Consider the following 26,831-nt stretch of genomic DNA (forward strand, 5'->3'; position numbering starts at 1 on the left):
ATGACCATCGCAGAGTACGCCATGCTCAGCAGTGGTCCAGAAGAGGAGGCAGCTCCATTGGTTGACGCCTCCGAGGCACCCCGGTCGCCCGGTTCAGTTGCTGCCAACGAGGTTTCAGCGGCGGCCTCTTCCCAGTCACCAACACACCGATGGCCACAGGCTCTCCGAGAAGGCGACGCAAGGCGACACATACACAGCGGTACCCCGTGCCCTATTGGCGCCAGCCTGCGTGGAACAAATACGCCCGCATGGTGTCCCTCGCCACCGCGTGCACGCTCGCCTGCTGCTGGGCCGTTCCCGCTACGATTAGCTAAGCCGGCTAATTTATTTGGGCTCCAATATTTTGGATTAGGTATGCGAAAGAGTGTTGAACGTCTCGTTCCTGGTGTTAGTAAAAGCATATGTCATGTGAGAGGCACACACGCACTTCGAAAGCATTAAGTTAAATTTGTCCTATGCGATGAGGCTTTCGCTTGAAAAAAGAATATCGTGCATAAACTGCGCAATAATTGTTCTCATATTGTTGATCTAGGCTTTACAATTATATTGTAGCATCGATATTTTTTATGCTACCGGGATGAAATGTCCACATTAAGGACTTCAGTGTCTATAAATATAGTTGTGTGAGTTTAGGTAATGCAATGCCTATTCGTGGTATGCTGATAACAGTAACTACGCCTAACACTGCGTGATAACTGTGCCATCTTGTTGATTCGGGCTTGTGTCGTCATTATTCATTTTCGTACACGGCTAAAGTCAGAGTCTATAAGACTTAGCGTCTATAAATATAGGTGTATTAGTTTGGGAAGTGGAATACCCATTTTTGGTATACTGTGAGACAACACAGAGCGAGCTTAATTCACACTAACAAGAATGGCGACAGCCCCCCCCCCCCCCCCTCGAAAACGACGATGAGCGATGATGATGAATACAAGTATGTGCAGACTTCGTCAAAAGTAACCAGGCTGCATGTTTTTCTTCTCAGTCGTATATTAAAGCTATAATGCAAGCCCTCAAGCTCTAAATCTCTGTATGCTAAGAAGAATCCTTGTTCTCACCTTCAAAGATCTTTTTGATCTGTAGGGAAGCCGTGCGGGCTCTGTTATACGAACGAGAAGCAAACCATGGAGCCTGGTTACTTTTGACAAAGACTGTACGTGTGAATACGAAGGTCTCGCACTGTGCTTACACTTCCTTCCCTCACGAAGGAAAGCGACTGGGCTGGTTGCAGGTTATCGCGAAGTGGGGCGACGGGCGAAGGGTTTTAAGTGCGAAACATGGACGATCTCTGCACCTCGGAAACGACGGTCATTACAGGACTGACAGGGGCTACGGGATTGCTCATAGGGGACGTTTATTCGAGAACGGTATACGGACGAATATAGCGGCTGAGGAATGTTTCGCACAAGCCGGGGGTACGCACTGGAGTCCACAGCAACGCTTCATCGCCAGGAAAAAGGGTCTTAGCATGGTGGGTTAAGTCACAGTGTGCTTTTCGGAGAGTCTTGGCAGGCGCCAGTATTGAGGCGGGCAATGGTCCTTCAGGAGGAAAGACGTTAAGTAAATTCTTCGTGTGAGGGGGCTGAGAGGAAAGAGGTTAAAATCACCCACAACTCTTGGAGCCTTACGACCGATTTCTCTTACCCCAGCCATATGTAAACTGTACGAAAAAGTGCTTGCCACTCGAATCTCCTGGCGGCTCGACCATCATGAGAAATATTCGCCTGCCCAAGTTGGTTTCCGCCCAGGATACGGAGCTGAGGATGGTCTTGATCGCTTTGCCAACGAAGTGACACGTCGCTCACCTCACAGCCGTCTTTGTACAGATATCACGAAGGCCTACGACAACATTGGGGAGGGGGGGGGGGCACAGATGCAAGATGTTTACCGAGTGAGGTTAGGTGCGCAGCCATACGCAAGCAAAAGTGGGGAAAAAGTGGTTGTTGATTGCAGTGCAGTGTTTTAAGCAAGGCTAACGAAAGGGAGCATGATGTCCCAGTAGGTGTGGGCGGACTGGGTATACGTGGACAGTATATCTGAGAGCGTGCAATGTAAGCTTTCTGTGAGCCCATTGGCCTCGGGGTGATAGGCGAAAGCCGTTTTGTGGACATTTCTAGGAGCATGAAGTGCTTCGGCAAGGACGTTGGAGAGGAATGGCTTGCCGCGCTGATAAGGACACGAGGGTCTCCATGGCGCAGAAGTATGGCATTCAGGAAGAAACTGACAATCTCAAAAGCAGAGCTAGAAGAAACGGTTGCCGTTTCAGTGTATATGGTTAAGTGGTCGATGGCGGCGACAATCCAACGGTTGCCTGATGGAGTTAGCGCTAACGGACCGTAGAGGTCAATTCCAATGACTTCGAAGGGGAGAGAGGATAAGGTAGAGATTGTAGAAAGTCCGCAGTAGGAGACGTGGCCCGTTTGCGGCGTTGGCAAGAGATGCAAGAGAGAATTTATTTTCAACAGAGGTTATGAGGCCAGGCCAAAAGAAACAACGCCTCATGCACTCATACGTTTTCTGGAAGTCTAAGGGGCCGGTCAATGGTCGTCGTGAAATGCCTCCAAAATAGCCAAGAGGACGCCGTATGAGAGGTACCCAGGAGTGACCGAGGGCGCTATAATTGCGCCAAAGACAGATGTCTTCGACCAGCTTGAAACTGCTGGGTCAGTGACGTAGACGAGCATAGGGAGGCCGCGTAGCGAGGCCGGGAGGCCACTCAGACGATCCGTGAGAGTCCGACAGCAAGGGTCAGCGCGCCGTGGTGAGGCGAGATCGCCGAGCATGGGAGCCGGCATGAAATAATTGCTTGCGACTGTCAAGGTCGAGATAGCAGTTGATTGAGCAGATTGGAGGGATGGAAATGCGGCAATCACGCAGGTATGTGAAGGTGAAGCGAGGGGCAGTGAGATAGCGCATCGGCGTCATTGTGTCCCCCCCCCCCCCCCCCGATTTGCAGGTGAAGCTAAAGTCAAATTCCTGCAGGCATAGAATCCACCGTCCTAGGCGCCCGGACAAGGTCTTCTGTGACGACAACCAGCATAGGGCATGATGGTCAGTGACGACAGTGAACTGGCAGCCGTACAAATAGAGGCTAAATTTCTGAACGGCTAAGACAACAGCGAGGCGCACTTGTTCTGTGATCGCGTAGTTCTGGGCAGCGACTTTCGTAGGCAATCACTTGCTTGCTAGACCGGTGCTGGTGATGCAAAAGAACAGCACGAATACCGTGTCCACTGGAATCCATCTGTAAAATTGTTGGCCTGTTGTCATCAAAATGGCCAGCATCGTATCAGATATGGGAACCTGTTTTAGGACGGTAAAGGCGGCCACGTAGGCTTCAAACCAGAGAAAAGGCGCGCTGACGCCAAGAAGTTGATGCAAAAGGGCCACGATCGAGGTGAAACTGCGGAAGAAGCGATGGAAGTATGACGCTAAGCGTAGAAAAGTACACAGGTCTTTAACGCGAGTTGGGCGCGGAAACTGTAGAATGGTAGCACATTTTTCAGGGTCAGGCTGCACACCCTTCTTAATTACGATGTGGCCTAGGACTTTGATAGAAGTGGAAGCAAAGCAACTTTTCTTCGTGATTAGCTGAAGGCCGGCATCGGAAAGTGGTCTCAAAGCTTCATCCGGGCGAGCAAGTTGCTCAGAAAGAGTCCTGGAAAAATGACTATGCCGTCCCAATAGCAGGGGCTAGTGTTCTATTTCAAGTTGTGGAGAACGCTGTGAATCATGCCTTTGAACGTATCTGAAGCATTGCACAGGAGGAATCGCATAACGTTGAAGTCGTGTAAGCCATCGGGTGTGGCGAAAGCTGTCTTTTGTTTATCGCCCTCATGCATGGGTATTTGCAGTATCCTGATCTTAGGTAGAGTATGAGAAAAACTTAATTGCCTTGCAGACAGCGCGGGGTGTCATTAATCTGAGTAGGTGGATAAACCTCCTCTCGAGTGATCTTATTCACGGCATGATAATCTACACAAAAGCGTACTGAATCATCCTTCTTTTGCACCAACACAACAGGTGAAGGCCAGGAACTCAAGGAATTGCGTATGATGTGGCATTTGAGCATGTCGGCTACATTTTATTGAATAACTTTGTGCTCACTAGTACACACACGATAAGGGCGATGGCGAACAAGGCTCGAACCGTCGGTGTGGATGCGGTCGTAGCTTCGGAGGCTTTGCCGAAACTGGGTATCGAAGGACGCGGCATGCTTGTTCAAGACGGCAAGCAATTCTTCTTTTTAAGCCGGCATGAAATCGGTGCTGATTGTAGCTGAAATGCGTGCAGGAGGAGAAGCATAGGTGGAAACATCGAAACTTTATGGGGAAGAGGAAAGATGTTGTGATCAGCATCAACGGTATACAGTCTCAGTTGCATAATCTGAAGATTGCTAAGGCTGGTTGTCCTGATGACTTGCCAAACAAATTCTACAAACTGTGTGCTGAGTCGGTTGCACCCTACTTAAAGATAATTTTTTAAAAATCGCTTGAAGTATCCTGCCTTCCAGATGACTGGAAAATTGCAAATGTGCCAATCTACAAATCTGGCCCTCGCAACACTGTATCAAATTATAGACCGGTATCTCTAACTTCAGTTGCGTGCAAGACACTCGAACATATTTTGTTCACCAGTATAGCAGCACATATGGACGCACATTCATTGTTTAATCTCGTCAGCATGGTTTTCGAGAGGGCCTATCGTGTACTACGCAGCTGACTGAATTTGCGCACAATCTGGCTTAGGCACTGGACAGGCGACTTAGCGTGGACTGCATGTTTTTGGACTTTAAAAAGGCCTTTGATACCGTGACGCTTTCCTTACTAATTCAAAAAATGTCTTTTTACAATATTAGCCCTCAAGTGATATCATGGGTAAAAGATTACCTATGTTTACGGCAGCAGTTTGTGGTTATGAATGGCGCCTAGTCTCAGAGTGCAGGTTGTGTCTGGTGTTCCCCAGGGCTCCGTGTTAGGACCACTATTGTTCCTGCTCTACGTGAATGACATTGGTTACGGAATAGTATCTCAAATGCGGTTATTTGCGGGTGACTGCGTTCTTTATAGTGTTGTCACTAGTGACCGAGATGTTGAAATGTTCCAAGAAGATTTGAACAGAATCTCAGAGTGGTGCGTTAAATGGAATATGAGTTTGAATTTGTCCAAGACTGTCCATATGAAGTTTACAAGAAAGAAAAACCCTGATGTGTGTTCATATGTTATTAGGAACACAATGTTAGAACAGGTATTCGAATTTAAATATCTAGGCGTTTATTTTACTCCTGATTTGAGCTGGCGCCGTCACGTCGATTATATCTCTGGTAAAGCATGCAGAAACTTGGGATTTCTTCGCCGAAATGCAAGCACTGTTCCACTGTCATGTCGTGCATTTTATTCAAGACTTATGTCAGGTCGGTTCTGGACTACGCGTGCACTGTCTGGGACCCGCCTACTGCTAGAGATAAAGATAAGTTGGAGAGGGTGCAGAACATGGCCTCCAGTTTCGTGTCTGGCACACGCGGGGCTCGTTACAGTCCATCGCGTAAGAAGGATGCACTCAACTGGGAATTGCTTCACACGCGCCCAAAGATGTTGCGTCTGAAGCTATTTCATGCTGTTTATTATTCAACAGTTCGGGTTGAACGCGAAAGGTATGTGCAGGAGCCTTTTATAGATCCAACCGTGTTGACCATGTTTTTAAAGTCCGCGAATTCACGGCAAAAACTGAATTGTTTAAAATGCCTTTTTTTCCGAAAACCATTAGAGAATGGAATAGACTACCGAGCGATGTTGGGAGTGTGACATGAAATGATGCGTTCTTTCGTTCTTTCATGATGTGATGCGATTGTGATGTGTTCTTTTGAAGTGAGATGTACATGGCGAACGCTTTATGCTTGTAACTCTGCCTACGAGCGAGCGGAGGTGTCATGTGTGCTTCTTTTTTGTACATGGTCCCCCCCCCACTGTAATGCCACGGCGCTGTGGGTTCCTTACTAAATAAATAAATAAAATAAACCATGTCAGGCTGAGCGGTAGCCACAGAAGCGATTCCAGTGCCTTTGCACACCAGCATGGGCAATGATGTTATGTTAAAGCCAGCGAGAAGTGAAGGCCTATCGGTGAAGCTAAACACTGACGCGGCGAGTCAATTACCCCTTCAGACAAGACGAGGGCTTGGTGTGACGAAAACTTCCACAGCGTTGACGTGGACCAAAGCAACTGAGACGACATCTTCGCAGCAGGGCTAAAGTACATGGTCTGTAGTGGTGACAAAGTGATGAACAGGCAGGACAGGAGCAGCAGGAAGGGTGGATTTAGTAACTTGTGCAGTAGGATGAAAACCTGTGACTACAGCATGCGCAGAGTGGAGGAAATACCAGCCGAGGGTAAGGGGACAAGCACGGACGGAAGCCCAGCGTACTCGATGTGATGCAGGATGCCGTCGATAGTGACGCGTACTGTACACCGTCCTTAAGGATACATCGATTCTTGATTAGAAGCACGGAGAGAAGGACCGCAATAAGGAGTGCGCCCCTTTCGAAGATGAGAACACCGAACAGAACAAATGAGGAAATAGCAATGCCTGTATCAAAGTTTCTACAATAGTTCCTTCAATAGCAACAGGTAACATGTTTGAGGCCGGCAGAGGAGGTACTGAGAGGCTGGCGGGCGGTGCAGTTTTACCTCCTTAAACAGCACAATTTAGTATTCCGTGTGGTTAGTGGTCTGAGAGCGTGGACGAAGAGGCGATAAGGAGCGGCGGTAGGGTGACAGGGAGAGGCAAAGCGTCGACCGAACGTTGGACTAGCGGTCACGGGAGGTCGACGGAGAGGAGGAGCGAGGAGGTGCATTGGCGGCGAATAGCAGGCGATAAGCATACGAAGCGTACGTGTCGTCGTGGCGGAAGTCACCGTACCAGGAGCGACGCAGGTCATTGGTGGCAAACGTCGGGCCTGAAGCAGACGCGGGCAAGGTGGCAGCGAATCCCAGAGCAGTAACACACCGCAGGAGGAGGAGGCGGGCGTAAAACAGGACACATAGCGGGCCTCGTGTATGAGGAGGCGAGAGTCGCGTCGTCAGGCAGCGGGTGGGGAGGGTAGATAGCAACAGCAGGAGTCGCAGCAACCTGGGCATGCATATGTCGGCACGCAACGGGATACAGATGGGTCCGGAGCAGTGAGGCAAGTGACGGAAGCGAACTAGTCCTTGATGAGATCACGCAAATGTGAGGACGAAAGTGGGTGCGGATGGGACACCACTGGTGGTATATGGGAGCCGAGCAGTTCCTGTCGGGTAATGGAAGGAGCGAGGGAGCGTAAGACCGCTTCGGCTGGTTGGGGGCGGGGGGGGGGGGGGGGTGTAAGGGGGGCCCCAGGTTTCTTGCAAGCGTACCGACTGAAGGTCGTCTAGACGGTGACAGGTAGTGCGGATGTATTGGACTGTGTTATAGTTCTGAGCAGCTTGCGTATTGAAAGCAAATGATTCGAGTCCTTTAAGAACATGGCGAACTCGATCGTGCTCGGACATAGTGTTGCTGACACGGCGACACATGGCGAGTGCATTTACAATATAAGACGTCTAGTGTTCGTCCGGCAGCTGAACACGTGTATCAAACTTTTTTTTGTAAATGTCGGGATTTTGCTGAAGTAGTTCCAGAAGCTTGTCGAATCTGTCAGACAAAGTGCATCCAGTCTGGCATGACATGTTTTTGGTTCACTAATGAAACCTCGGCCACGGCAGCGAGATAGAAGGAGGCGTTGAGAAGCTTCATAGATAACTCCTAACGATTATAGGCACTCACTTGGTTGTACTGGTCGAGCCAGTCCTCCATGCCGTCGCCACGAAGAGCCGCAAAGGTCGGAGGCTCGTACCGAAGAGTGGTGATAGTCAACGTGGGGTGTCCAGGGGATTGCGTAGCAGCGGTTGTGATGTAGTCATTGCTGCCGGCCGAGCGATTAGAATCGGGAGGAAGCACACCTGCGGAGACAGGAGAAGACCCAGCGGCAGCGCCAGTGGGATGTCGGTCGACGGTTGCCATTGTGGGGGATGGTCCGAGCAAGTAGAATCCGGAACGTATAGCTGCAGTGTGGCGGAAGAAAGGACGCAGTGTTCCAGAGCATCCTCCACCACTTGTGAGAGAGGACGCAGTGAGCTTTATTCACACTCGCAAGAATTGCGGCCACTCGCCCAAGACGAAAAGGAGCGATGATGATGAGTACATGTATGTACAGATGACGATGACGGGCGCTCGTTGGTGACGAATATGTACAGGTGAAGACGAAGGTCGCGCACTGTGCTTACAATAACAATAATAACAGCGACTACACTGAATTGCTCGCAAGCAGTTTTCTCAAAATATATACCACTCCACCTCCGTTCTGTGCTTCTACATGCACGCTGCACGTGTAGACGTGAGCATACAGAGATAGGGCACAACTTATTATTAAATGTCACTAATAAGCTTTTGATTGAAGTAACGATAATTGAGGATATGGCCGACTGTACAAAAAAAAACTTATTTTGTTGAAGTAAGCCACCTATCTTGTATTCAGGTTTATGAGCCAGATTTCCGAGGCGATGTTCAAAATCAGCGAAGTACGCTGGCTAGTAAAGTAGCAACTCGCAGGTGTACGTAAACTGTCACTATGCTCGGCTCATTGTTTGTGCGGGAAAGCCCGAAGCCTTGTGAACTTTTATCTCGGTACTCATTATTTTCTTTCCAGTTTTTTTCTTCTTCAGTCGTTTTTTTCTTCTTCGTTCTATACCGCAGCAGGATTTCATGTGTTGTTCCGTTCTCACAAATACTGCTACTGCTCCAGTCGATGTAACTTGCTGCAGAAGTTCGGCAATAAAATGTAATTTCCGATGTGCAGATGTGCAATCAAGCGCCAGTTGCGGACACAAGCTGTTCACTCTGAAGGTTCATTTTGCTCGGACTTTCGGTGCTGCAGGGCCTTAGTTGGTTGCTGGCAGCCACACTGCATCGACTGGGTAGCCGACATCAGCAGCTCTCTGGACCTGAAAAGGCAGCCCTGCGACGACTTCTACATGTTTGTCTGCGGCAAGGACAAGAGCTGGCCCGTGAGTTTGTGAAAATAGCTGCGCCTGAAAGCAGATATTGTGGTCGCCTTGGTATTAGACTTTGCGGCCAAGATCGGTCGACTGCGCCACAGTGAAACGCGACGGGTTTGTACACTTTTCTTGCAAGGACAAGCAAGACGAGAGATTAAGACATTTGGTTCGTGTAACCAGTGCAAGTTCCAAAAAAATGCAATGGTCGGAGTTAGTGGACGTGTATTTTGCCAGCATATGAAAAGCAGATGGTTGTGTGAGTGAAACGCATTCCTGGCATCTGCTTTAGTTTTGGCGGCATGGGTTACCCGCCGTGTGCTTAATACAGGGTCTGTTCTGAAAGTAGTAGGACTGGTTTTTTTCTGGGCGAACGGATGGGCGAGAGGTGGTCTGCGCGTGCAGGATCGTTGAAGGGGGATATTGGGAATGCTGGGGAAAATCGGCAGTCGGCTCTCGGCCGTTGAAGAGAGGAGTGCGCTTGTACTGTGAACCCCTGTCGAAACGTCTCGGCACGCAGAATCATCGAGCGTTTACTGGATCAGCAATACGCGATCAAATTTTGAGTAAATCTTGGTAAAACGAGCAAAGAGACTCACAACATGATTAAGGAGGCCTACGGTGACGCTTCCATGGGTAGATCAGGTGTTTTGTGAGTGGCACAAGCTGTTATGAGAAGGTAAGGAAAGAGTGGAGGAAGACGACCGCTCCAGACGCCCTTCGACCAGCAAGACCAACGAAGATGTGTAGCGGGTGAAACATTTACTTAACAGTGATCGTAGAATAAGTATCAGAATGATTGCTGATGATGTGAGCATTCTCAAACCCAAGTTTTTGAGATCGTGACAGAAAACTTATCCATGAGGAAAGCGTGCGCGAAGTTGGTGCCGGGAGTGTTGTCAGAGGAGGAAAAGGCTAACCGGTAGGATCTTATTCATCATGTGAATGGGGACCCCGAGTTTTTGCCCAGCAAATGGCGGCAACGCTGCCTCAGCCCCCCTACAGCCTCGACTTGGCCCCGCCAGACTTTTTTCTATTCCCCACAATAAAATCGACGCTCAAGGGGGAACATCACGGATCGGTAGAGGTGGTTCAACAGGCCGTGACGAGGCAGCTAAACAGCATTCCGGTCCAGGCGTTCCTGGAGGCATACGAAAACTGTAAAACTCATTGGCAGCAGCGTGTAGGTGCGGAAGGGTGCTACCTTGAAAAATTGTAATCGTTTGTACTATTCTCCTGAATAAATTTTGTTTAAAAAAATGATTCCTACTACTTTCAGAAAAGACCATGTATAATTGAAAGCTGTTTGCATGTAATCGAAGCACACTGAAGGCAATCATCTTCTTGCGTCGCAGTGCAACAACTTTTTGCAACATATTGCAGCCTATTCCGCAACTTCAAACTGTTGATAGTCGTACTCACTCCCTGTGCTAAACACAGTGTTCTGGAACATCTCCTAACAAAACAGATAGTGTAGCCTGCAGTAGACGCCACTCTCTTGAGGGACAAAAAATGTTAACTACATTTTGCGAGAAATGAAAACTCCCATGTACGTGCGACTGTGCATCTAATCAATGAAGGAGAAAATAGAACTTCCGGTTCGTGAACAATTTCTTTGAAAGAAAAACCCTGCTTCTTTGACGCGGTACGTGTATGTTGCTTACGTAAAGCAGACACTTCATAAAATCAATAGCTATTTCGATAAAACGGAGAGTTGACCTAGTTCGTACATGTTTCTTAGAAAAAACAGCGCTAAGACGAAGGACGAAAAAAAAGAGGACGACAGGACCGGCGCTGACTATCAACTGAAAGCTTTATTAGAAACAACACGCAATATATACTCCATCGACAACCAAGAGCGCATGGCAACACCAAAAGCTACAATGATACATCAATCACCTGGATCAAGATACTTTAGTTCACAGTCATCAACTATTACAGAGGGGATGCTCACGCACGAGTCAGTTTTTTTGGATATGAAAGGCTTCACTGATTTCCCGTTTAGTTTACCTTTGTGCTTGTACAGTATCCTAGTTGCATTAAAAAAGTGGGTACATGATTTTTCAGAAGAATCAGGTTGGTTATTCTGAGAACAGTTTCTGTAATGCAAGGCCAAGTTTGACGACGGAGCCCCTTTTAAAGAAGTGTTGTGGTCCCTTAAGCGGGTGTTCAAGCACCTTCCTGTTTGACGTATATAGGTCTTCCCGCATGTGAACGGCACTTGATACACAACCCCTTCAGCACAAGGGACAAACCTCAGGTCATGCTTAATCTGGCAACCTTTTTGTTTTTCTTCGTTTCTTTTCCTCTTCCGTGGCCCTTCTATCTACAATGGCGCACAATTTGCCGAGCTTGTTTGGTGCAGAAAAAAGAACATCAATGCCATATCTGCTGCCTGATTGCTTCAATGGCAATGGCAGATATGGCATTGATGTTCTTTTCTCTGCACCAAACAAGCTCGGCAAATTGTGCGCCATTGTAGATAGAAGGGCCAGGGAAGAGGAAAAGAAACGAAGAAAAACAAAAAAAGAGGTTGCCACATTAAGCATGACCTGAGGTTTGTCCCTTGTGTTGAAGGGGTTGTGTATCAAGTGCCGTTCACGTGCGGGAAGACCTATATAGGTCAAACAGGAAGGTGCTTGAACACCCGCTTAAGAGACCACAACACTTCTTTAAAAGGGGCTCCGTCGTCAAACTTGGCCTTGCATTACAATAACTGTTCCCAGAATAACCAACTTGATTCATCTGAAATATCATGTACCCCCATTTTTAATGAAACTAAGATACTGTACAAGCACAAAGATAAACTAACACGGGAAATCAGTGAAGCCTTTCATATCCAAAAAAAAAACAGTGACTCGTGCGTGACCATCCCCTCTGTAATAGTTCATGACTGTGAACTAAAGTATCTTGATCCAGGTGATTGATGTATCATTGTAGCTTTTGGTGTTGCCATGCGCTCTTGGTAGTCGATGGAGTATATAGTGCGCGTTGTTTCTAATAAAGCTTTCAGTTGATAGTCAACGCCGGTCCTGTTGTCCTCTTTTCTTTGTCCTTCGTTTTAGCGCTGTTTTTTGCAAGAAGCTATTGCGAACTCTGTCGTGCTTGACATAAAACTCGACACCTATATGTTAAAACCTGTAACCTAAAAAATTAGTTTTTGAAGAATACAAAGCTCTCTGCTGCATATATCGGCCCACTATGTCAGGAGTACATGGTGTTCTCCTACATGACAAAGTATGAAATACTGCGGTCCCAGCTCAGCCCAGTGTCAGTCATTTTGCTTGAAAAATGCTGCCGACAAATGCGCCGATTGATAAAGGGTACCGATTGAATTCTTTAGTGAACCCACATGCTCCCTGCGAAGTTAGCGATTATAAACAAGGCACTGCAGAATTATACTGACTTCTGATATGAACTGAAATGGCCTCCTGTTACCATATGCCGGCGACGCTAACCATGGCAATGATTCGGTGTATTCTCCGTCTCGCGAGATTCAGCCGGAGATATGCCGCTGCATTTGAAACATATTTCCTAGTGTAGTAGTGAAGATATATTATACCAGGTGACTTCATTATCATTTGCAGACATTTACTGTCTAAACAGAAGTACGTAGATAGGGGCCTTTGTAGGTACTTTGTAGAGCAAAAGCAGACATCAATGTTATGGAGAGCAATTAAAGGTGGCATATTTGACATCAATTCTTTGATGAAATATTAATATATTTTTTGTTTTGTGCACAGATTATATTATGAAATCAGAGGCCCCCCTGCACTGAATGCAAACCCTGTTCCTAATTGTTCAGAATCGCGTTGTGGCTCGAAATCGCGAAACTAAAAAAATTCGCTTTGAAACCTCGTAAAGTTGGCCGTTCTGGTGTTGCACATAGTAAAAATGGCGCCCCTCACATTTTTAATGCATAAAAGCAATTTCTGTTTGGTATTAGGAAAAGAAGATAGATTTCGGCGATGAACTATGGGCACCGACGCCTTTTTATAGGTGCGGAACACGGCAAAGCCAACTCAAGGTGCTTAAAAAAGAGTATTTTTGACGCTTGAGATTAGGAATCACAAAGGCTGTCCTGTATATTAAATAACAGGGCTCGCGTTGGACGCTGATGGCTTTCAGTGTCGCAGTTTATCGCGCACCTTAAAAGCAACAACAAAAAGTTGATTACGTGTTTTAGTAAAATTGATCTTCTTTTCGTTCAGCTGTAGCACAAAGCATATGCATATGCATCCACGTATCAGTGACTGTTTTGAAAACGTGAAAAAAATTTAAAGGTAAATAATTTTGCGTCTTCAGGTATAGTAGTGTGTGAATAAAAGGTGGGTTTCGGTGCAATAGGCAAAGATTCCTGGAAAATAAAGTTTTTTATGAACACTGACTCAGTGGTAGAGAGATCGTTTAATAGGGCGGTTCCACAAGATTGTAGCGCATGGTATGCGACATCGCAGAATACGAAAGGAATGAGACTGTGGTTCGCACGTTTACGCCGGTATTCCTACAGCGCTGATTTCGGCGCACGCCCGAATAGAGGCGCACGCTTTCAAGGCATAAAACACTCGAATACTGCGGGCTTGTTTAGTGTAATGCTTGTTTCAGAGAGTAGGTCATTGGAAGATTGCTTTTCTACCGGATAACTACCTCAGTAAATGTGTTTGTCTTTCTTATCTAGCAAATACAATATGTTATCGGCATAAGACAAACTCGCTCTAGCACCCGCGCACTGTCACACACAGAACAAAAAATAATGCTAATCCAAGGCCTACAGGACAGAATTCCAGAGCGCAGTCTGGAATTTTCTAGATCACTACTTGACTTTTGCATAGCCCTGCAAGTTCTCTGGCGCCTATGCCTCATAACCAAAGGTAAAATATAACAGCTTCCCGTCAGGGTTGATTAACATTGCTCACAGTGAGCACCCACATTTAGCTCCACCATTGTCCTAGTGTTGTGCAGTCGAGGCAAACTCGAATTAGGGTGCCTTCTCTGCATGGGTGGCCATTTCTGACTCACGTGGAACACCGGACGTTCTCTGCCCTTACCGATTCACGCTTTTTTGTTCCTCCCATCTTTTCATAGACGCTTTCACCCAAAAGTGGCTTCCTCCAGCTGATGATCAGCGTATACCTGTCCTTCTTCAAGAAGCTGCTGCTGACAGACTTTGACGACGAGCGTGAAGGGCTGGGCGTATCGCACAAGCGCTACCTACACCTTATGCAGCGATGTTTCCAGCAGGCCTTCAGTGGACGAGACCACATAGGCATGTCTGGCACTGGATCTTTCATTGAACCCTTCTATTCTTTGTGATGCCAGCAGAAGCAAGTTGGTTTTAGACGATATGTGACGAGGCCTAGTGGTCGCGGCCTGAAGTGTGTCATTAACGTACCGCGAGCTTACTGAGTTCGAGCTTAGATGATATCCAAGCTGAATTGCAATTACCTAAGAATTTTATGAAACCGCAATCTAGTTAACCGATTACCTTTAAGTCCTAAATTCAATATATTTTGTCCGATAACTTCTATATTTGCCGGTTTTGAAGTTGTATTCATCTCTGGAAGTGGTAGCGAGTAGTACGCATGGCATCATATGTGCTGTAACGAGCCACCCCTCAGCTATGGAACTATTTTGGATAGTCAACTTGGGTACGCTTGCAAACAAGGATACCTGCACTCACAAATGCGGCAGCGGCCCGAAAGGCAACCTGCATTGACAAGGCGGTTCGTTTTCTCGGCCTCTCGTACCCGATAGCCATTCGGTGGTTCGGGAGATGCTTGGCTCCGAAATAGCGAGTTGTGTCCCTGTTGTATGCCTCAAGGTGTAGTTTTACCCGTGCCTGTCCGCCGGTGGTGCTGTGGACGCCTACGCAAAGGGTAGAAAGTTCAGCAAAGACCTAACTACCGGTGTGGTTCTTAGATTGTGTAGGTGTGCGAAACGGCAAGGTGAGCGCAGGCCTTTTTGTGGGACGTGGCGTTGGCATCGAAGGCGAAAACAAGGCTCGCGCTTTCTTCCTCGCGCCATTGCTGCGTCAGCGTAAAGGCGGCTCGCATCATTTATTTTCGAGTGCTCCAGAGTTTATTTCCGGTGAAGCGTCTTAGGTAATGGGTTCGGAAACTTTCGCTGGCATAGAATTGTTTTGTAGCGAGAGCTACATGCTCTACGCCAGCCGCTTCGCGAGGTCAGCGTGGCTGCGCGCTGAGCCGTGACACCACGCTCCACCAGCTGTGCGCATGCGCGGAGGGACGTCAGAGCATGCAGCTGGGGTGCGCGCCGCGTGTCTAGCCGCTGCGCCGACGGCGGAGGAGACTCCGCCCGCCTCGTCAGCTGTGCGCATGCACGGAGTGACGTCAGAGCATGGAGATGGTGCGCACGCCGCGGGCCTCGCCGTCTCGGTAGAGGTCAGTTCCGAGAGCGATATGTCCTCTCCCTCTACTACAATGAGTTCCATGCCACCGTCCAGGCGCCGACGCGCCGGTGGTCCGAGCGACAAGCTGCGTCTCTAGCGGCGTTCGGTATCGGTGGCTGCTACGAGGCGAGGCTTAGCGTCATAGCACAGCGCTGTGAGGAAAAGATATGGACTTGCAGTCTTGATGTGCTATTCCAAACGGGGAGAGGCTGGTATGGCCAGGTTCCTGACGCGAAGCGGAGACTGATAACACTAGCTCCAGACGACTGGGATGAGGTGATTTGGTCGTAAAGGGTAAAGTTTACGGAGCGCATGTGAAGTGCATCCGCTCACACGGCCTCCGAACGCTGTGTCGTGTCTTACTTTCAAGGGAAGACTAAGCGTAAGCAGGGGTATGTACTGTCGGGGACAAAAGTGGTATATCCCCGCAGCGGGAAGCGGAGCAGCGGGAAGCGGAGCAACGGAAAACAGCGTTGCAACTCCATCTACATGCGGAATCTGGGATCGAGACAGCCAATTCATGACCTTTATTATCAGCAGGCATGTCGCTTGGCTCGTTTCAATGTTTCGTGCTATAGCTCGCCAAAATGCCGCAGTTGCCGCAGAGTGCCGCAAAATGCTCGTCATATGCCGCATGGAGTATACCACTTTTGTGCACGTTAGTCCCTCTTTCTACTCTACCAGGATTAACCAGAGCTAAACCGGAGCCAATATTTTGTTTCTGCTTCATAATCAATATTTCATAAAATAGTTCCGCTACTTTTGCCATTGATTAACACCATACATAAAACACAAGAGAAACATTCCTGCGTGCTTTCTTTGGCTTTGGTGACAGTCGGAAGAGAGTCGAGAAAGACATGTATATTGCAGTGGTAGGGCCGCTCAGTTTCGAATACCTGTCTTTTGCAGCTCGGCTACGATAAGTATATTATCTAGGGGTGTGCAAATAGCACATTCGAAGAAGAATCAAATGCAGATAGTTCATTTTGCAACCGAATCGAATACCATCGTGTACATAAAAACAAATCAAATTCGAGACGAAGAGTGCAAGAACCGAAGAGAATACGAATCCAACACTCGTGCTAATATTCGTACAAAACGAATGTTCATGCGAAACAGAAATCGCTAGTGGCAGCGCTGTGTCATGACATGAAATGTGTAAATTTAGAAAGACGCGATATAGAAAGACGCTAGACCGGACACGCAAAACGAAGTCATACGCATCGGAAAATTACCTTTTCCTGCTAATGAGGCCAGCAAAGAAACCGACGCGAAGTCTCAGTTGTTGACAGGGATGAGAGTTCGAGTTCAATTTTTTTTGGAATAATTTTGAACATGGATACACTGAAATAAAAAAACGCGCTCGTGCCTTCCACTACGGGCTCGAAGATATGTTTTCTCTTTTTGCTCACACTTTCCCTTGCGAAGTTGGGGGCGGGGGGTGAAAAGCTGGTGGTAAGTTGACGTCGACCGTGAATGAAATGGAGATAGGGAAGCAGTTTGTATGTTAGCTTTGTGTGCTTTTCACATGCGATGAAGTGAAGACGGAGGCTTGAGCTGCTGGAAACGCACAGCCAACGTCACAGCCGCCCTTCTCCGTTCACACCGCAGGAGTCAGAGGAGGTGCCGGAAGCAACATGTCGCGAAGTCATCCAAAGTTTGAGCTTGGAAATAAAGTAACGAGAGCCTCGTGGTTTCAGTGATGAAACGTTTGCGCTACACAGCCTGCTTTACAAAACGATCTGCACGGTCGAAAAACGTGACCTAGAATTCGATGGCGATTGTGCGGGCCTGTAGGGTGCACTACTGTGCGAAATGGCACTCACACACAATATAGAGTTTTTAACTGGTATTTTTCAAACACGTAGGGATCCCGCGATACAATAGAAGTGGTAGTTCAGGCCTGTCTTTCACCAATTTGAAGTCGATTTTATAGATTGTCTTCTTTTCTTCTATAAAGCATAGGGATTGTTAATTTAAGCGGCACGAGAGCTGCCGAAAACTGACACTTTGCAGTGGCGCTTGTACGCTCACCTTTTCATTGCAAAGTACTCAGACTGTGTTAGCCTTGTGTCTAGTGATAGGAATCACAGTCTGCAATGTTTTATCACAAATAGTGAAAGCAGAGGTGCAACTGCTACGAGCAGAATACGATACGCGCGCAATCGCCCTACGGAGAAAAGCAATGCGTTTTCGTCCTCATGAAGTGGAGGCATGCCGAACTATGTTTTGTTACTTGCCGGTCGGCACACCGCACCCATCCACAAAAGAACATGCAACGGCGTGGTCAGCAAGCCAAGGGAGAGGGTGGTGGCAGGGTAAGGAGTTAGCGCATCCGCCTCTTATTGCGGCAGGCACTGGGGTCATAAGTCAGATGCATTTTTACTGGCGGGTTCACCCACCGCACGGTGCTCTGGAGAGGCATCATGCGGGTCCGCAGTGCTATGAAGATGGTGCCGACGAGAACGGTTCAATCCTGAGAAAAGAGATAAGAAGAGCTACCACTTTGAAATTAAAGGCGCAACAGTTTTCTCCGGTTGGTTGTACTGTAGTCGGCTCATTGCTTGAGTTGGCGAATGAGTTTCAAACAGTGTGTTAGCGGATGGATTCCCTGTAGTTATCCTATTCTGCATTCAGTCAGAAAGCCGCCGGCTTCCTGGCGTAGCAACCGCACAGCAGCTCTAAATATTGATCTTCTTGACGCTTTTGTCTTGTGTGGGTAGTATTTTCCCCTTGCTAACAAGGGACCATTGCGTGCTTCGAGCACGCATCGCCTTTATTTTAAAACCGGAGTTATAAAATTAGACGACGAATGCGATTGATGCGGAGAGTATGCTGTTAGCAAGTGTTCACTCCGTCCAGGGCAGATGCTGTCAATATTGGGTTCAGACCATGCGGGCGGGTGGCGTGATCCAGTCCGTCATTCACCATGTGACACATCGTAGCCCCCTTCGACTCTCCTCCACCGGCCACCCGGCTGCTCCGACCCTTTCGGAATCATCCATCCGTACTTTCACTCTTACTCCTATTTCCTAAAAGTGAAAGGGAGGATACCATTCTCCATTTCGCCGCCTGCCAACCAAGGCTTCGGAGGGTCAGGCATTTCCAATGCTGGGGTTCTAATGCTAGGTGTTTATATATGCTAGAAGCTCATTTCCGTTCTGAGCAGACTGACGTGCTGGTTTCAGTTCAATATTTTCGATAGCCACTCAGCATTCACTGTCGACTGAGATGGTAACGAGGGCCTAGTGGGAGAGAGAAAGGGGTGGCGACGTCAGGGTCAGAACGGAAGAAGAAAAAAAATTCGGATTGACGCCTGGTAGCTCTGTAGGCCTTTTGTATTTCTATCAACAACATTTCTGAAGATTTCGAGATGTGGTTTTTCGTCTGGTCGACGGCACCTATTTTCCGAACATGCGTACTTTACCAAGAGCGTGACACGCCGTTTCCTCAATGACAATTGTTTGTCAAGCTGAAGTAGACACTTGAGAGGATAGCGTTGTATGCACATGCACTACTACTTACTATGACTCGTTGAATACAGTTTGAGGAAGTTCGAATCCAGGCATCTGCTCTCAATTTCTCACCCACATTCGAAAATCAGATGTGTGAAATAGGGAAGATAGTACGGGAGGTTCTCTTCATACGCGTTCCTTTGGACGCAGATCTTGTCAGGGAGGTGATGGCCGAGCACGAGCTTTCGTGGCCGCCCGTCGAGAATCCCAGCGGCTCCCTGGTGCAGCGCCTAGTGGAGCTGAGCCTGGTGCGGGGCATCCACGTGCTGTTCTCCCTGGAGCCGGCCGTGTACCTCAAGAGGCCCGGATACTACACGCTCCGCCTGGGGATCGACATGCAGCTGCTCGCCCAGTGGTCACTCGTGCGAAAATCACTCATCCACGCGGGAACCCTGGGCGCCTTCTTCGTGCACACTGCCGCCGTACTCTCCAAGAGGTGAGACCACTTGGAGACTGAATAAGCCGGGTGGTAGCTTAGTCTGTGACTCTGCCATGGGTGATGCGAATCGCGCTATGCGTACAGGCCGCCCTTGGAAGCTGAACCCCGTAGCCTTTAACGCAAGATCTTTACTGATTCTGGCCAGCCTAGCCGGGGTGTTAGATAAGTCATCATGCTAACGAAGGCGATGTCATGGTGATTAGGCAGGTGAGGAGCAGCGATCAGGCGAATCCACTGTTAATAATAAGGGGTCATATGTTCTCCCTTCTGAACTTCTCCATATCCTCTCCAGTCCTAGGATATCATCATCATCATCATCAGCCTTACTACACCCACTGCAGGGCAAAGGCCTCTCCCATGTCTCTCCAATTAAGCCTGTCCTTTGTGAGTTGCGGCCACTGTATCCCCGCGAACTTAATCTCATCCGCCCACGTAACTTTCTGCCGTCCCCTGCTATGTTTGCCTCCTCTTGGAATCCGCTCCGTTACCCTTAAGAATAAGCGGTTATCTTGCCTTCGCAAGATAACGGCTGGTCTTTAAGGGTCTTTAAGGGTCCTAAGATATAGCTAAATGTAGTATTCAGCAGTAATGAGAAAGTGGCTGCTACCGTAACAAAGTTCAAGCAAAGTTTCAAGCTTCAGCTAGTGTGAGTTTAATTGTACCGATACTCAGTCAGGAGTGAGCACGGTAGAAGCGTTCTATCTAAACGCGTAACACGACCAAAATACAGATGTCGCCCCCCTCCCCCTTCGACGTTTTCTCAAGCAAAGAAGAGTGCGTAGAGGCAGATTTTTGGGCTAGGATCTCTGAGGCTAGACAACGCCGCCATCGGAATCCTTATCGGTATGTGCTACCCGGACAAAAGTCAACAGAGCACGCTGTTGCCTTGTAACATTTTGCATCTCTTGCCTAATTGAAATTGCGACCTATGGGGCGCGCATGCTGGTATTGCACGTCAGTGCACTGTCTCCTGAACAGATAAGAAAATTACGAAGGGCAGGTAAGACAACTTATGTGTTTTGAATAAGAAATCATTGTTTCATTATTTTATTCCCTTTTTTATGTATACATTTTTTTCTATTCGTTTCTAATGACACACCTACTCATTAGAATAGACCCAAGAGAGGAATAAGCCGTGCTCGTTGGTACATCATTTGAATAGAAACAGTGCATTAGACGAGACCAAGCGGACGGGACACACAGACACAGCGCCTGTGTCTGTGCGTTCTCTCTTTTTGGTCCCGTCTAATGCGCTGTTTCTATTCAGATCATTAGCACAGACTCGTAAGGCAACCCGTGAACTGTAATCACATTCGTTCGCCAAAAGCAACGCGGTTTTCTCGCCAATGGGTTCGGTGCTCTCCTCGAAGCCTGAATGTCTCTGGGTTCAATTCCCCGTACCCCCTGAAGAAGATTTCTGTGAAGTAATTTGCGGTTTGGTCGACAGAGGTCACGTGACCTTGTGACGTCATCGAACCAGCCCACCGCGGCATATGGCAGCCTGGCCTACCGCACTGTCAGCGGCCTGCCCAGTATGGCAGGGGCCAGTTAAATTAATATTTGGTCTAGAGAGATAGCAATACGTTGTGACCGGTGGCGTAGCCAGGTATTTCGACCGGGGGGGGGGGGGGGGGCTCATCTTGCAGCGCGGCCCCCTCATAGAATTTGTGGAGGGATCAAACGCAAGAATAATAACTGCATTGCCGTTGACAATGCCATCGGGTATTAGTTGTTAACACTATGCACTGTCTAGACAAGTAAAATATGTATCTTTTTTTTAAATAAAAGAATGTATTCGTATGTCTTAAAAATCGTGGCAGACATAACATACCAATGCTTCCATGTGTTTAAGTATTTATTTAGTAAATAAAATATCACATGAATAATAGAACTATATCAGTCCGAAACCAGCAAAGCAGTGCATGCCGCTGATATGAAAAACGTAAAGGCCATGAAATGAGCAAGTTGAGGATAAATATTTCCATAAATCTTTGTCGTTCAAGAACCTGTACATTTTTCTACATATGCAACGGCCAGGGAAAAATCTCAAAGTCGCTGTCCTTTGTTCCAGTGTACTGCGCAGCAGCAGTTGTCACCGGTCATGTATTGCGAGTAATTGCACCAAAATGTTAGTCGCAACAGCAAGCGCATGTATAAATGAGGAGTTGTGCTAAATATGCATCAGAAGTGGGAAGATAAAATGAATAATATTCTCTTTTCTGCCATGACGGCACAAATGAATCGCCACAACACTGCGTCTCATTGGACCTCGCTGCGTGCTTTGCCAACTTGTCTGATAGTGCGCTGATTTGGCTGGTCTCGTTGTATGGTCCGATGTACGAGATTTAAGCAGTCAGTGCACCTTTACGTAAAAAGTTTATAAGAATAATAATTAATTGAAGTTCCCCAATTTAAAATATAAAGCCCGACTTTTGAAATGTCAATGCAGCTTTCCCGTCCAAAGTTTATGGGAAATTTATACCCATTAAGTTTCGGAATTGAAATCAATGGCTCCGCAGACTCCGCGGCCGCCGCGAGATGCCACGGCGAGACCGCTTGACATCGACAGGCCCTTGAAAGCTTGTGCTAGGATGGGGCTCTTTGCGTTACATGACTCCAGGTGCATGGGCGTTGCACGAAATCCAACCCCAGTTAGCAATGTGTTCGCCAAAATGAATTTCCTATTCAGAGAGGAACATTGTAGGTGACAAAATCCAGGATCACTTCCGGCGCTGGTGGTTTTGGTCAGCGGTGCGTGACAGTTTGAAAAAACTGTAAAAATATCCAATCATTTTTACAGCCTTTCCATTAAATGCGTAACTGCAACATCAGTATGCTCTGGTGACTGGCGCCGAATTGTGCTCATGTGAGCAGGCTTGGGAACGAGCACATATGCGAATGCTTGCAGGTAATTTACTTCACCACGCAATCTTAAATATTGCACGCAAGAAGAAACTGAAAGTGAAGCAAAGAGGCTGTTGATGGGCAGGCTATAATTCAGGCATTGTCTTCAAGACTTACAGAGGTTTACTGCAGATATGCCTATGCACGGTATGGGAGATAAAACGTCATCCGACGTGGCGAACAGCTTCAATCTCCGTAGCCTCAAGGATTGCTATTGTCACTGTGCAGCCTGTTGTCTTGCAGAGAAAACACAGCAGCGAAAATTTTGTGCGACAGTTTGACTGCATAGTACGACAAAATTGCCAGTTCTATCGCGAGTCAGGAGGACGTATACCGCAGCGCACATCATTAACGTGCGTAAACGTTGCGCCCACAGCCTACAGCTATTTACCGAACATAATCGAAAAGGTTGCTGGCAGGCAGCACCAAGTGGCATTACGGTAAGGTGCAGTGCCGGTCGCCGCAGTTGTGCGAATTAAAAGTTATATAAAAACAAAATAAGGTATTGGAATGTACAGTTTATCTTCCAAAAGCGACACTGAGTCACGTGGGATGCCGAAGTCGAGGGCAATGGGTTAATTTAGGGTGTCTGGAATCTAACGTGCGCTATCATCGCTCAGCTCACGGGCGTTTTTTGTGTTCCGCCTTCATTGAAATACGGCTGCAGGGGCCGGGATCGAACCCGCAACCATGGGATCCGCAGCCGTACGCCAACTCGTCTCAGCTGCCGGGGCTGGTTAGAAAAACAAATCTGGCGCTCTGACGCAGCTCTTGATGAGCAGTGCGCTCACTATAAACACAGCCATGATTTGATACTCGTATTCATTCCAGAATAGCACAGTTTTTTTTACTTTGTTCGTGTAGGCCCATGGATCCACGCCTGGTCGAGCGCCTAGTAGTACTGGACAATATGGTGATGACGGTGGCCATGGGTACTTCGTTTACCGACCGCCTCAACTACACCGAGACGTTCGTGCGCTTCGCTGACCTCAGTAACCACACCAGCGAGTTCTTCCCGGGCCACGTCCTCATGGACGCCGTGAACCACGTGCTGGAACCCCGTTTCCAGCTCATGTCTCCTGAGGACGAGATCGTGGTGACGCAGGGTCCCCACCTGCGGCTCCTGGGGCGACTGTTGTGGGCGGAGCGTGAATCGGTGACACTGCGCGCGTATGCGGCGCTCATGCTCGCCCGAGCCCTGGGTCCCGCAGCTTCGCCAGCGCTCAGTGAAGCGCACGCGCCGGGAGGAGACGCCTCCGGGCTGGTAAGGACATACGGCTGTCAGTTTGCTCCATGTCTTCCAAACGAGTTAATGTGCTTCTCATGCTGCGCCAGCGATTGCATTTGCCCGGCTACAGTCGGGGAGGAATATTAATGGGAAAGTGATGATTAACAATGTATTCTTTGGATCTTTCTGGTTATGTTGATGTTTGGCCGAAACAGAAGAAGAATTGACGCGTATTTCTGAGAAAATTGGATTTACAATTTTTCCGCGAGTTCATTCAAAGCCAGTACAACTTGAACGGGGGTGTAGCGTAGTCTCATAGTATTTGCATTACCAGCCATTCACGGCAGCTCCGAGCCAGTTCTGCTAAACCTAGCGGCCTATCACGTTCTCTTCTGCAGCCACTCCGTCATTCGCTTTCTTACGTCACGGATGATGTCAGCGCGCTATTTTTGAATGCTCAATGTCATGCAGCCGTACGGGCTGCCAAGGGAACTAGAAGCGCTTGCTTCGTATTCCTGGTATGAACCAGTCTATATGCACTGCACTTTACTTCTGAACATGTCCAGTCTCAGCGACACCGGCCAATGGCGGAGACAAAATTTGAAACCCATCGACAGTTTCGTGGAAAGGAACTCCGCTACCCAATAACTGCCGCGGTTTTAGCTCATCGCACATGCCCGCTTCGCAGCGTCTTACTTCGCGCAGCATTCGGCTCTAGACGACAACTTAGACAATTCTATCCTAGGCCAGGTGACTGCGTAGAGGCTTAAAGTAAATCACTGGTGCGGTGTTAGCTCACTGCGCGCCAAGAAATCAAAATGCTTCGAATGATTTCGTTTCACTTTCACTACGCTGTACCTCACAGCTCAGGGTATCCCTTGGGTAACAAAAAAATTGGCATACCACGGCGGTGCCCCAGTTCTTTGAGCAACTGGCTTCCTAGTCGGAGGCGCAGGGTTCCATCGGCTGTGCCGCCGGATACCCACCGGTTAAACAATGGGCAAAACTTTACTGAATATAGCAGTGTTAGTGCCTATATGATTGCAGCGAATACAGCACGCGGAAAATGGGACAGGGACGTTTCTTCTCGTCGCTGTCCCGTATTCCGCGTGGTGCTCTCGCTGTGGTACCACTTACCGCAGGCCTGGTTCTGGGTGTCTTTGGGGTAAAATGCTTTCAAATTGAGTCTTTAACCTCGCCTTGCGTAAACTACTTGGTGTTGTTTGTCTCCTCTTACAATTTTTCTTAGACAGTCCATAGACTTCTATAAAGTCTATAGACTCTCTTTAGACAAATCCTATAGATTAGTCTATACGCAATTTAAACGCCATAGAAAGTCCATAGACAATCTGTAGACTTATGGCCAAATGCTTTTAGTATACTTTTGCCTATAGGCTATGAATAGACAAAAATAAATAATATAGGAAGGCAATAGAGTCTATAGACTGTGTACACCATTTTTATTACAGCCCGCTGATTTTTCTGCAAGTTACACAACGGGAAACGTAGCATATCCTTGCGACATTGATAATTTGCCGTGTTGCATGCAGACACGAAATTGTGGCGTGCGCTTAGAGCTGAGCACGGCGCACCACGCATGTATATTTTGATGTCCTAGTTTTGCTTTCGTGTTTATGTCCACTTTACAGACCACGCTAAATATGTTTCTTGTGCAGTTGTGGGCACATGCAAATGGAGTAAGTTATTGCTTCCCAACGCTATTTGCGCTTTGGCTAGGTAAAATTGGGAGCTATGTAAAGTGCACGCTTGTAGTGGTCACTGTAACTGCTCAGAACGTATTACAACGTTTCTCCATTTCTGCTTGGGAGAGATCATTCTCACTGAAAACATTACAGCGTGCTCCGCTTAACAATGCCCGAATATGTATACCTGTAACATGACCGAAGAACGAACTTCTGGCTTTTCCAGGCTCGTATGCTCTCGTTGCAACACTGCTTCACCGTCGCGGTGCTGGAGCTGCCATTCCTCTCAGGAGACCTGTTCATGCGCTGGTTCTTCCCTGGCGGGCACGTGGACGCTGCGCAGGACATGTTGACGCGCATCACGAACGCAACGCGGCAGGCATTCCTCTCGCTGCACTGGATCGACGAGCTAACGCGCGCAAGGGCGCTTCGCCGCCTATCCAACCTGGAGAAGATTGTGGGGCGCCCCGAGAATCTGTCGGCAATCCCGCAGCTGGACGAGTACCACTCTTACTTGCCCGCTGCACAAAAGTACCAACGCTACCCGGAGATGCTGCTCGCGGTGAAGCGGGCCAAGGCGGCAGCGCAGCTGAAACTTCTCAACGCGTCGCAGCCCGTCTTCAGCCCCGTCAAGAGGGACGTTCCCATGGTGTTCGTGAACGCCTTCTACGTTCCCATCTACCATTTCGTAGTCATTCCTCCGGCCATCATATTCGCACCTTTCTTCCAGGTTGAGGGCATGCCGGCGGCTCTGAATTACGGCAGTCTCGGCCATGTTATCGGCCACGAGATCACTCACAGCTTCGATGAGGACTTCGGCCTCTACAACGAGCTTGGCGAGCGTGACGACTGGTGGTCGCCGCAGTCCCGTGAGAACTTTAGCGAACGGCTCCGTTGCCTCCGCCGTCTGTACAACGAGACCTCCGCAGGCACGGGGATCCCGTTCGGAAACACAGCACTAGCGGAGAACTTCGCGGACTGCGGCGGTATGGCGAAAGCATTGCAGGCCTTCCAGAACCTCGGACCGCAGCCTGGGGCCAGCATTGGTGGCCGGCAGTTCAGCGCCGACCAGCTCTTCTTCGTCGCGAGTTGCTACAAGTGGTGCTGGCCGCTCTCGGATCTTAGGTATATCCGAAGCAGCAGCGACAAGGACGACGTTGTTAAGTTTTACTCCCCGATGGACTTGCGTTGTAATGTGCCTCTCATGAACACGCCAGAGTTTGTGAAGGCATTTGGTTGCGCTAACGGTTCCTACATGAACTCCTTAAGGCGTTGCGAAGTGCTTTGATATTTTTACTCAGTGACCTTTCACCTTCGTACTCTCATTTTAAACGGACGGTATTGTGAAATTTACTAAGCCACTCATCACAATGCGTACGTGTTTCGTTTCATGGGCACGATTACTTTCTACGGTCCTAATTCTAACCACCAGGGTTCTGTATATAATAAGTTCCCAGAAAGGCACAGCGATTTAAAGCGTGAAATACCTATACTTTCTCTTGTCTGCTCGCCGGGGGTGACCTTGGCGCATAAACCAGCTTTAGCGAAGCTTTAGTCCATCG

The 26,831-nt window shown here is 48.2% G+C and overlaps 1 pseudogene; it reads left to right on the forward strand.

The window, feature by feature from the left end:
- LOC149345023 (neprilysin-21-like) lies at positions 1-26,557 on the forward strand (annotated as a pseudogene).
- Positions 26,558-26,831: the final 274 nt, after the last annotated feature.

The sequence above is a fragment of the Amblyomma mixtum genome, chromosome 5, assembly GCF_055824585.1.
Source record: "Amblyomma mixtum isolate Tamu chromosome 5, ASM5582458v1, whole genome shotgun sequence".
Lineage (NCBI taxonomy): Eukaryota > Metazoa > Arthropoda > Arachnida > Ixodida > Ixodidae > Amblyomma > Amblyomma mixtum.